Here is a 12348-nt window from a genome sequence, read left to right as displayed (position 1 = left end):
CAATGTATGGCAACACAGGGATGCATGGAGGGAGATTCTGTGAGTGACCGAGCTCCCTCTGCAATGTATGGCGACACAGAGATGCATGGAGGGAGATTCTGTGAGTGCCCGAGCTCCCTCTGCAATGTATGGCGACACAGGGATGCATGGAGGAAGATTCTGTGAGTGCCCGAGCTCCCTCTGCAATGTATGGCGACACAGGGATGCATGTAGAGAGATTCTGTGAGTGACCGAGCTCCCTCTGCAATGTATGGCGACACAGAGATGCATGGAGGGAGATTCTGTGAGTGCCCGAGCTCCCTCTGCAATGTATGGCGACACAGGGATGCATGGAGGGAGATTCTGTGAGTGACCGAGCTCCCTCTGCAATGTATGGCGACACAGAGATGCATGGAGGGAGATTCTGTGAGTGACCGAGCTCCCTCTGCAATGTATGGCGACACAGAGATGCATGGAGGGAGATTCTGTGAGTGCCCGAGCTCCCTCTGTGATGTATGGCGACACAGAGATGCATGTAGAGAGATTCTGTGAGTGACCGAGCTCCCTCTGCAATGTATGGCGACACAGAGATGCATGTAGGGAGATTATGTGAGTGACCGAGCTCCCTCTGCAATGTATGGCGACACAGGGATGCATGGAGGGAGATTCTGTGAGTGACCGAGCTCCCTCTGCAATGTATGGCGACACAGGGATGCATGTAGAGAGATTCTGTGAGTGACCGAGCTCCCTCTGTGATGTATGGCGACACAGGGATGCATGTAGAGAGATTCTGTGAGTGACCGAGCTCCCTCTGCAATGTATGGCGACACAGGGATGCATGTAGAGAGATTCTGTGAGTGACCGAGCTCCCTCTGTGATGTATGGCGACACAGGGATGCATGTAGAGAGATTCTGTGAGTGACCGAGCTCCCTCTGCAATGTATGGCGACACAGGGATGCATGGAGGGAGATTCTGTGAGTGACCGAGCTCCCTCTGTGATGTATGGCGACACAGGGATGCATGGAGGGAGATTCTGTGGGTGACCAAGCTCCCTCTGTGATGTATGGCGACACAGGGATGCATGTAGAGAGATTCTGTGAGTGACCGAGCTCCCTCTGCAATGTATGGCGACACAGAGATGCATGGAGGGAGATTCTGTGAGTGACCGAGCTCCGTCTGCAATGTATGGCGACACAGGGATGCATGTAGGGAGGTTCTGTGAGTGACAGCTCCCTCTGTGATGTATGGCGACACAGGGATGCATGTAGGGAGGTTCTGTGAGTGACAGCACCGTCTGCAATGTATGGCGACACAGGGATGCATGGAGGAAGATTCTGTGAGTGCCCGAGCTCCCTCTGCAATGTATGGCAACACAGGGATGCATGGAGGGAGATTCTGTGAGTGACCAAGCTCCCTCTGCAATGTATGGCAACACAGGGATGCATGGAGGGAGATTCTGTGAGTGACCAAGCTCCCTCTGCAATGTATGGCGACACAGAGATGCATGGAGGGAGATTCTGTGAGTGCCCGAGCTCCCTCTGCAATGTATGGCGACACAGGGATGCATGGAGGAAGATTCTGTGAGTGCCCGAGCTCCCTCTGCAATGTATGGCGACACAGGGATGCATGTAGAGAGATTCTGTGAGTGACCGAGCTCCCTCTGCAATGTATGGCGACACAGAGATGCATGGAGGGAGATTCTGTGAGTGCCCGAGCTCCCTCTGCAATGTATGGCGACACAGGGATGCATGGAGGGAGATTCTGTGAGTGACCGAGCTCCCTCTGTGATGTATGGCGACACAGAGATGCATGTAGGGAGATTCTGTGAGTGCCCGAGCTCCCTCTGTGATGTATGGCGACACAGGGATGCATGTAGAGAGATTCTGTGAGTGACCGAGCTCCCTCTGCAATGTATGGCGACACAGAGATGCATGGAGGGAGATTCTGTGAGTGACCGAGCTCCCTCTGCAATGTATGGCGACACAGGGATGCATGGAGGGAGATTCTGTGAGTGACCGAGCTCCCTCTGCAATGTATGGCGACACAGGGATGCATGTAGGGAGATTCTGTGAGTGAGCTCCCTCTGCGATGTATGGCGACACAGAGATGCATGGAGGGAGATTCTGTGAGTAGCCGAGCTCCCTCTGCAATGTATGGCGACACAGGGATGCATGTAGGGAGATTCTGTGGGTGACCGAGCTCCATCTGTGATGTATGGCGACACAGGGATGCATGTAGAGAGATTCTGTGAGTGACCGAGCTCCCTCTGTGATGTATGGCGACACAGGGATGCATGTAGAGAGATTCTGTGAGTGACCGAGCTCCCTCTGCAATGTATGGCGACACAGGGATGCATGGAGGGAGATTCTGTGAGTGACCGAGCTCCCTCTGTGATGTATGGCGACACAGGGATACATGGAGGGAGATTCTGTGGGTGACCAAGCTCCCTCTGTGATGTATGGCGACACAGGGATGCATGTAGAGAGATTCTGTGAGTGACCGAGCTCCCTCTGCAATGTATGGCGACACAGAGATGCATGGAGGGAGATTCTGTGAGTGACCGAGCTCCCTCTGTGATGTATGGCGACACAGGGATGCATGTAGAGAGATTCTGTGAGTGACAGAGCTCCCTCTGCAATGTATGGTGACACAGAGATGCATGGAGAGAGGTTCTGTGAGTGACCGAGCTCCGTCTGCAATGTATGGCGACACAGGGATGCATGTAGGGAGGTTCTGTGAGTGACAGCTCCCTCTGTGATGTATGGCGACACAGGGATGCATGTAGGGAGGTTCTGTGACTGACAGCACCGTCTGCAATGTATGGTGACACAGGGATGCATGGAGGAAGATTCTGTGAGTGCCCGAGCTCCCTCTGCAATGTATGGCAACACAGGGATGCATGGAGGGAGATTCTGTGAGTGACCGAGCTCCCTCTGCAATGTATGGCGACACAGGGATGCATGGAGGAAGATTCTTTGAGTGCCCGAGCTCCCTCTGCAATGTATGGCGACACAGGGATGCATGTAGAGAGATTCTGTGAGTGACCGAGCTCCCTCTGCAATGTATGGCGACACAGAGATGCATGGAGGGAGATTCTGTGAGTGCCCGAGCTCCCTCTGCAATGTATGGCGACACAGAGATGCATGGAGGGAGATTCTGTGAGTGACCGATCTCCCTCTGCAATGTATGGCGACACAGAGATGCATGGAGGGAGATTCTGTGAGTGACCGAGCTCCCTCTGCAATGTATGGCGACACAGAGATGCATGGAGGGAGATTCTGTGAGTGCCCGAGCTCCCTCTGTGATGTATGGCGACACAGGGATGCATGTAGAGAGATTCTGTGAGTGACCGAGCTCCCTCTGCAATGTATGGCGACACAGAGATGCATGGAGGGAGATTCTGTGAGTGACCGAGCTCCCTCTGCAATGTATGGCGACACAGGGATGCATGGAGGGAGATTCTGTGAGTGACCGAGCTCCCTCTGCAATGTATGGCGACACAGGGATGCATGTAGAGAGATTCTGTGAGTGACCGAGCTCCCTCTGTGATGTATGGCGACACAGGGATGCATGTAGAGAGATTCTGTGAGTGACCGAGCTCCCTCTGCAATGTATGGCGACACAGGGATGCATGGAGGGAGATTCTGTGAGTGACCGAGCTCCCTCTGTGATGTATGGCGACACAGGGATGCATGGAGGGAGAATCTGTGGGTGACCAAGCTCCCTCTGTGATGTATGGCGACACAGGGATGCATGTAGAGAGATTCTGTGAGTGACCGAGCTCCCTCTGCAATGTATGGCGACACAGAGATGCATGGAGGGAGATTCTGTGAGTGACCGAGCTCCCTCTGTGATGTATGGCGACACAGGGATGCATGTAGAGAGATTCTGTGAGTGACAGAGCTCCCTCTGCAATGTATGGTGACACAGAGATGCATGGAGGGAGGTTCTGTGAGTGACCGAGCTCCGTCTGCAATGTATGGCGACACAGGGATGCATGTAGGGAGGTTCTGTGAGTGACAGCTCCCTCTGTGATGTATGGCGACACAGGGATGCATGTAGGGAGGTTCTGTGAGTGACAGCACCGTCTGCAATGTATGGCGACACAGGGATGCATGGAGGAAGATTCTGTGAGTGCCCGAGCTCCCTCTGCAATGTATGGCAACACAGGGATGCATGGAGGGAGATTCGTTGAGTGACCGAGCTCCCTCTGCAATGTATGGCGACACAGAGATGCATGGAGGGAGATTTTGTGAGTGCCCGAGCTCCCTCTGCAATGTATGGCGACACAGGGATGCATGGAGGAAGATTCTGTGAGTGCCCGAGCTCCCTCTGCAATGAATGGCGACACAGGGATGCATGTAGAGAGATTCTGTGAGTGACCGAGCTCCCTCTGCAATGTATGGCGACACAGAGATGCATGGAGGGAGATTCTGTGAGTGCCCGAGCTCCCTCTGCAATGTATGGCGACACAGGGATGCATGGAGGGAGATTCTGTGAGTGACCGAGCTCCCTCTGTGATGTATGGCGACACAGAGATGCATGGAGGGAGATTCTGTGAGTGACCGAGCTCCCTCTGCAATGTATGGCGACACAGAGATGCATGGAGGGAGATTCTGTGAGTGCCCGAGCTCCCTCTGTGATGTATGGCGACACAGGGATGCATGTAGAGAGATTCTGTGAGTGACCGAGCTCCCTCTGCAATGTATGGCGACACAGAGATGCATGGAGGGAGATTCTGTGAGTGACCGAGCTCCCTCTGCAATGTATGGCGACACAGGGATGCATGTAGGGAGATTCTGTGACTGAGCTCCCTCTGCGATGTATGGCGACACAGAGATGCATGGAGGGAGATTCTGTGAGTAGCCGAGCTCCCTCTGCAATGTATGGCGACACAGGGATGCATGTAGGGAGATTCTGTGGGTGACCGAGCTCCATCTGTGATGTATGGAGACACAGGGATGCATGTAGAGAGATTCTGTGAGTGACCGAGCTCCCTCTGTGATGTATGGCGACACAGGGATGCATGTAGAGAGATTCTGTGAGTGACCGAGGTCCCTCTGCGATGTATGGCGACACAGGGATGCATGGAGGGAGATTCTGTGAGTGACTGAGCTCCCTCTGTGATGTATGGCGACACATGGATGCATGGAGGGAGATTCTGTGGGTGACCGAGCTCCCTCTGTGATATATGGCGACACAGGGATGCATGTAGAGAGATTCTGTGAGTGACCGAGCTCCCTCTGCAATGTATGGCGACACAGAGATGCATGGAGGGAGATTCTGTGAGTGACCGAGCTCCCTCTGTGATGTATGGCGACACAAGGATGCATGTAGAGAGATTCTGTGAGTGACCGAGCTCCCTCTGCAATGTATGGTGACACAGAGATGCATGGAGGGAGGTTCTGTGAGTGACCGAGCTCCCTCTGCAATGTATGGCGACACAGGGATGCATGTAGGGAGGTTCTGTGAGTGACAGCTCCCTCTGTGATGTATGGCGACACAGGGATGCATGTAGGGAGGTTCTGTGAGTGACAGCACCGTCTGCAATGTATGGCGACACAGGGATGCATGGAGGAAGATTCTGTGAGTGACAGCTCCCTCTGTGATGTATGGTGACACAAGGATGCATGGAGGGAGATTCTGTGAGTGACCGAGCTCCCTTTGCAATGTATGGCGACACAGGGATGCATGTAGGGAGATTCTGTGGGTGACCGAGCTCCATCTGTGATGTATGGAGACACAGGGATGCATGTAGAGAGATTCTGTGAGTGACCGAGCTCCCTCTGCAATGTATGGCGACACAGAGATGCATGGAGGGAGATTCTGTGAGTGACCGAGCTCCCTCTGCAATGTATGGCGACACAAGGATGCATGTAGGGAGATTCTGTGGGTGACCGAGCTCCATCTGTGATGTATGGAGACACAGGGATGCATGTAGAGAGATTCTGTGAGTGACCGAGCTCCCTCTGCAATGTATGGCAACACAGGGATGCATGGAGGGAGATTCTGTGAGTGACCAAGCTCCCTCTGCAATGTATGGCGACACAGGGATGCATGTAGGGAGGTTCTGTGAGTGACAGCTCCCTCTGTGATGTATGGCGACACAGGGATGCATGTAGGGAGGTTCTGTGAGTGACAGCTCCCTCTGCAATGTATGGCGACATAGGGATGCATGGAGGGAGATTCTGTGAGTGACAGCTCCCTCTGTGATGTATGGTGACACAAGGATGCATGTAGAGAGATTCTGTGAGAGACCGAGCTCCCTCTGCAATGTATGGCAACACAGGGATGCATGGAGGGAGATTCTGTGAGAGACCGAGCTCCCTCTGCAATGTATGGCAACACAGGGATGCATGGAGGGAGATTCTGTGAGTGACAGATCCCTCTGTGATGTATGGCGACACAGGGATGCATGTAGGGAGATTCTGTGAGTGACAGCTCCCTCTGTGATGTATGGTGACACAAGGATGCATGTAGGGAGGTTCTGTGAGTGACTGAGCTCCCTCTGTGATGTATGGCGACACAGGGATGCATGTAGGGAGGTTCTGTGAGTGACCGAGCTCCCTCTGTGATGTATGGCGACACAGGGATGCATGTAGGGAGATTCTGTGTGTGACCGAGCCCCCTCTGCAATGTATGGCGACACTGGGATGCATATAGGGAGATTCAGTGAGTGACCGAGCTCCATCTGTGATGTATGGCGACACAGAGATGCATGGAGGGAGATTCTGTGAGTGACCGAGCTCCCTCTGCAATGTATGGCGACACAGAGATGCATGGAGGGAGATTCTGTGAGTGCCCGAGCTCCCTCTGTGTTGTATGGTGACACAAGGATGCATGTAGAGAGATTCTGTGAGAGACCGAGCTCCCTCTGCAATGTATGGCAACACAGGGATGCATGGAGGGAGATTCTGTGAGAGACCGAGCTCCCTCTGCAATGTATGGCAACACAGGGATGCATGGAGGGAGATTCTGTGAGTGACCGAGCTCCCTCTGCAATGTATGGCGACACAGAGATGCATGGAGGGACATTCTGTGAGTGACCGAGCTCCCTCTGCAATGTATGGCGACACAGGGATGCATGTAGGGAGATTCTGTGGGTGACCGAGCTCCATCTGTGATGTATGGCGACACAGGGATGCATGTAGAGAGATTCTGTGAGTGACCGAGCTCCCTCTGTGATGTATGGCGACACAGGGATGCATGTAGAGAGATTCTGTGAGTGACCGAGCTCCCTCTGCAATGTATGGCGACACAGGGATGCATGGAGGGAGATTCTGTGAGAGACCGAGCTCCCTCTGTGATGTATGGCGACACAGGGATGCATGGAGGGAGATTCTGTGGGTGACCAAGCTCCCTCTGTGATGTATGGCGACACAGGGATGCATGAAGAGAGATTCTGTGAGTGACCGAGCTCCCTCTGCAATGTATGGCGACACAGAGATGCATGGAGGGAGATTCTGTGAGTGACCGAGCTCCCTCTGTGATGTATGGCGACACAGGGATGCATGTAGAGAGATTCTGTGAGTGACCGAGCTCCCTCTGCAATGTATGGTGACACAGAGATGCATGGAGGGAGGTTCTGTGAGTGACCGAGCTCCGTCTGCAATGTATGGCGACACAGGGATGCATGTAGGGAGGTTCTGTGAGTGACAGCTCCCTCTGTGATGTATGGCGACACAGGGATGCATGTAGGGAGGTTCTGTGAGTGACAGCACCGTCTGCAATGTATGGCGACACAGGGATGCATGTAGAGAGATTCTGTGAGTGCCCGAGCTCCCTCTGCAATGTATGGCGACACAGGGATGCATGGAGGGAGATTCTGTGAGTGACCGAGCTCCCTCTGCAATGTATGGCAACACAGGGATGCATGGAGGGAGATTCTGTGAGTGACCGAGCTCCCTCTGCAATGTATGGCGACACAGAGATGCATGGAGGGAGATTCTGTGAGTGCCCGAGCTCCCTCTGCAATGTATGGCGACACAGGGATGCATGGAGGAAGATTCTGTGAGTGCCCGAGCTCCCTCTGCAATGTATGGCCACACAGGGATGCATGGAGGGAGATTCTGTGAGTGACCGAGCTCCCTCTGCAATGTATGGCGACACAGAGATGCATGGAGGGAGATTCTGTGAGTGCCCGAGCTCCCTCTGCAATGTATGGCGACACAGGGATGCATGGAGGGAGATTCTGTGAGTGACCGAGCTCCCTCTGCAATGTATGGCGACACAGAGATGCATGGAGGGAGATTCTGTGAGTGACCGAGCTCCCTCTGCAATGTATGGCGACACAGAGATGCATGGAGGGAGATTCTGTGAGTGACCGAGCTCCCTCTGTGATGTATGGCGACACAGGGATGCATGTAGAGAGATTCTGTGAGTGACCGAGCTCCCTCTGCAATGTATGGCGACACAGAGATGCATGGAGGGAGATTCTGTGAGTGACCGAGCTCCCTCTGCAATGTATGGCGACACAGGGATGCATGGAGGGAGATTCTGTGAGTGACCGAGCTCCCTCTGCAATGTATGGCGACACAGGGATGCATGTAGGGAGATTCTGTGAGTGAGCTCCCTCTTCGATGTATGGCAACACAGAGATGCATGGAGGGAGATTCTGTGAGTAGCCGAGCTCCCTCTGCAATGTATGGCGACACAGGGATGCATGTAGGGAGATTCTGTGGGTGACCGAGCTCCCTCTGTGATGTATGGCGACACAGGGATGCATGTAGAGAGATTCTGTGAGTGACCGAGCTCCCTCTGCAATGTATGGCGACACAGAGATGCATGGAGGGAGATTCTGTGAGTGACCGAGCTCCCTCTGTGATGTATGGCGACACAAGGATGCATGTAGAGAGATTCTGTGAGTGACCGAGCTCCCTCTGCAATGTATGGTGACACAGAGATGCAAGGAGGGAGATTCTGTGAGTGACCGAGCTCCCTCTGCAATGTATGGCGACACAGGGATGCATGTAGGGAGGTTCTGTGAGTGACAGCTCCCTCTGTGATGTATGGCGACACAGGGATGCATGTAGGGAGGTTCTGTGAGTGACAGCACCGTCTGCAATGTATGGCGACACAGGGATGCATGGAGGAAGATTCTGTGAGTGACAGCTCCCTCTGTGATGTATGGTGACACAAGGATGCATGTAGAGAGATTCTGTGAGAGACCGAGCTCCCTCTGCAATGTATGGCAACACAGGGATGCATGGAGGGAGATTCTGTGAGTGACCGAGCTCCCTCTGCAATGTATGGCGACACAGGGATGCATGGAGGGAGATTCTGTGGGTGACCGAGCTCCATCTGTGATGTATGGAGACACAGGGATGCATGTAGAGAGATTCTGTGAGTGACCGAGCTCCCTCTGCAATGTATGGCGACACAGAGATGCATGCAGGGAGATTCTGTGAGTGACCGAGCTCCCTCTGCAATGTATGGCGACACAAGGATGCATGTAGGGAGATTCTGTGGGTGACCGAGCTCCATCTGTTATGTATGGAGAGACAGGGATGCATGTAGAGAGATTCTGTGAGTGACCGAGCTCCCTCTGCTATGTATGGCGACACAGGGATGCATGGAGGGAGGTTCTGTGAGTGACCGAGCTCCCTCTGCAATGTATGGCGACACAGGGATGCATGTAGGGAGGTTCTGTGAGTGACAGCTCCCTCTGTGATGTATGGCGACACAGGGATGCATGTAGGGAGGTTCTGTGAGTGACAGCTCCCTCTGCAATGTATGGCGACATAGGGATGCATGGAGGGAGATTCTGTGAGTGACAGCTCCCTCTGTGATGTATGGTGACACAAGGATGCATGTAGAGAGATTCTGTGAGAGACCGAGCTCCCTCTGCAATGTATGGCAACACAGGGATGCATGTAGGGAGATTCTGTGGGTGTCCGAGCTCCATCTGTGATGTATGGAGACACAGGGATGCATGGAGGGAGATTCTGTGAGAGACCGAGCTCCCTCTGCAATGTATGGCAACACAGGGATGCATGGAGGGAGATTCTGTGAGTGACAGATCCCTCTGTGATGTATGGCGACACAGGGATGCATGTAGGGAGATTCTGTGAGTGACAGCTCCCTCTGTGATGTATGGCGACACAGGGATGCATGTAGGGAGATTCTGTGAGTGACAGCTCCCTCTGTGATGTATGGTGACACAAGGATGCATGTAGGGAGGTTCTGTGAGTGACCGAGCTCCCTCTGTGATGTATGGCGACACAGGGATGCATGTAGGGAGGTTCTGTGAGTGACCGAGCTCCCTCTGTGATGTATGGCGACACAGGGATGCATGTAGGGAGATTCTGTGTGTGACCAAGCCCCCTCTGCAATGTATGGCGACACTGGGATGCATATAGGGAGATTCAGTGAGTGACCGAGCTCCATCTGTGATGTATGGCGACACAGAGATGCATGGAGGGAGATTCTGTGAGTGCCCGAGCTCCCTCTGCAATGTATGGCGACACAGAGATGCATGGAGGGAGATTCTGTGAGTGCCCGAGCTCCCTCTGTGATGTATGGCGACACAGGGATGCATGTAGAGAGATTCTGTGAGTGACCGAGCTCCCTCTGCAATGTATGGCGACACAGGGATGCATGGAGGGAGATTCTGTGAGTGACCGAGCTCCCTCTGCAATGTATGGCGACACAGAGATGCATGGAGGGACATTCTGTGAGTGACCGAGCTCCCTCTGCAATGTATGGCGACACAGGGATGCATGTAGGGAGATTCTGTGGGTGACCGAGCTCCATCTGTGATGTATGGAGACACAGGGATGCATGTAGAGAGATTCTGTGAGTGACCGAGCTCCCTCTGTGATGTATGGCGACACAGGGATGCATGTAGGGAGGTTCTGTGAGTGACCGAGCTCCCTCTGTGATGTATGGCGACACAGAGATGCATGGAGGGAGATTCTGTGAGTGACCGAGCTCCCTCTGCAATGTATGGCGACACAGAGATGCATGGAGGGAGATTCTGTGAGTGCCCGAGCTCCCTCTATGATGTATGGCGACACAGGGATGCATGTAGAGAGATTCTGTGAGTGACCGAGCTCCCTCTGCAATGTATGGCGACACAGGGATGCATGGATGGAGATTCTGTGAGTGACCGAGCTCCCTCTGCAATGTATGGCGACACAGAGATGCATGGAGGGACATTCTGTGAGTGACCGAGCTCCCTCTGCAATGTATGGCGACACAGGGATGCATGTAGGGAGATTCTGTGGGTGACCGAGCTCCATCTGTGATGTATGGAGACACAGGGATGCATGTAGAGAGATTCTGTGAGTGACCGAGCTCCCTCTGTGATGTATGGCGACACAGGGATGCATGTAGAGAGATTCTGTGAGTGACCGAGCTCCCTCTGCAATGTATGGCGACACAGGGATGCATGGAGGGAGATTCTGTGAGTGACCGAACTCCCTCTGTGATGTATGGCGACACAGGGATGCATGGAGGGAGATTCTGTGGGTGACCGAGCTCCCTCTGTGATGTATGGCGACACAGGGATGCGTGTAGAGAGATTCTGTGAGTGACCGAGCTCCCTCTGCAATGTATGGCGACACAGAGATGCATGGAGGGAGATTCTGTGAGTGTCCGAGCTCCCTCTGTGATGTATGGCGACACAGGGATGCATGTAGAGAGATTCTGTGAGTGACCGAGCTCCCTCTGCAATGTATGGTGACACAGAGATGCATGGAGGGAGATTCTGTGAGTGCCCGAGCTCCCTCTGCAATGTATGGTGACACAGAGATGCATGTAGAGAGATTCTGTGAGTGACCGAGCTCCCTCTGCAATGTATGGTGACACAGAGATGCATGGAGGGAGGTTCTGTGAGTGACCGAGCTCCCTCTGCAATGTATGGCGACACAGGGATGCATGTAGGGAGGTTCTGTGAGTGACAGCTCCCTCTGTGATGTATGGCGACACAGGGATGCATGTAGGGAGATTCTGTGAGTGACAGCACCGTCTGCAATGTATGGCGACACAGGGATGCATGGAGGAAGATTCTGTGAGTGACAGCTCCCTCTGTGATGTATGGTGACACAAGGTTGCATGTAGAGAGATTCTGTGAGAGACCGAGCTCCCTCTGCAATGTATGGCAACACAGGGATGCATGGAGGGAGATTCTGTGAGTGACCGAGCTCCCTCTGCAATGTATGGCGACACAGGGATGCATGTAGGGAGATTCTGTGGGTGACCGAGCTCCATCTGTGATGTATGGAGACACAGGGATGCATGTAGAGAGATTCTGTGAGTGACCGAGCTCCCTCTGCAATGTATGGCGACACAGGGATGCATGGAGGGAGATTCTGTGAGTGACCGAGCTCCCTCTGTGATGTATGGCGACACAGGGATGCATGGAGGGA

This window comes from Haliotis rufescens, unplaced genomic scaffold (genome assembly GCF_023055435.1).
Source record: "Haliotis rufescens isolate VD_foot unplaced genomic scaffold, xgHalRufe1.0.p SCAF_1, whole genome shotgun sequence".
Classification (NCBI taxonomy): domain Eukaryota; kingdom Metazoa; phylum Mollusca; class Gastropoda; order Lepetellida; family Haliotidae; genus Haliotis; species Haliotis rufescens.
This window is presented reverse-complemented; position numbering follows the sequence as displayed.